Raw genomic sequence first — 321 nt, 5'->3', positions numbered from 1 at the left:
ACTCCTTGTGTTCGTGGCCTAAGATTAATGGCGCGGGCGATAATATTTATCACAAAATGGATTTTTAATCATGCGACACGTGGAGGCACCGACCTTCATCTCGCTTAGCTGAAACATGCATAAAAGGAAGGCCCTCTATTGACAGCCGCATTTCAGTTGAATGTCTCCTGAGGGAAGGGATAAATATATCGCTCACTGACAAGAACCTCCGACGTCTCTGAATACCTGGGGATCGTCAAGGAATTTTCCGGTTGGGCATTCTTGCATAGGCCGTTATGGAGACCACGGTGATAATATTAATAATTGCAAAAGTAATGATTT

At 43.9% G+C, this 321-nt stretch overlaps 1 protein-coding gene across 1 annotated transcript in view; it reads right to left on the bottom strand.

Annotated features, from left to right (window-relative positions):
- LOC119590794 (colorectal mutant cancer protein-like) overlaps positions 1-321 on the bottom strand; it is a 157596-nt gene that overhangs the window by 156629 nt on the left and 646 nt on the right. The gene's annotated exons all lie outside the window — the stretch shown is intronic.

This window comes from Penaeus monodon, chromosome 27 (genome assembly GCF_015228065.2).
Source record: "Penaeus monodon isolate SGIC_2016 chromosome 27, NSTDA_Pmon_1, whole genome shotgun sequence".
Taxonomy (NCBI): domain Eukaryota; kingdom Metazoa; phylum Arthropoda; class Malacostraca; order Decapoda; family Penaeidae; genus Penaeus; species Penaeus monodon.
The sequence above is the reverse complement of the archived record's forward strand: the minus strand, read 5'-3'. Positions and strand labels throughout refer to the sequence as shown.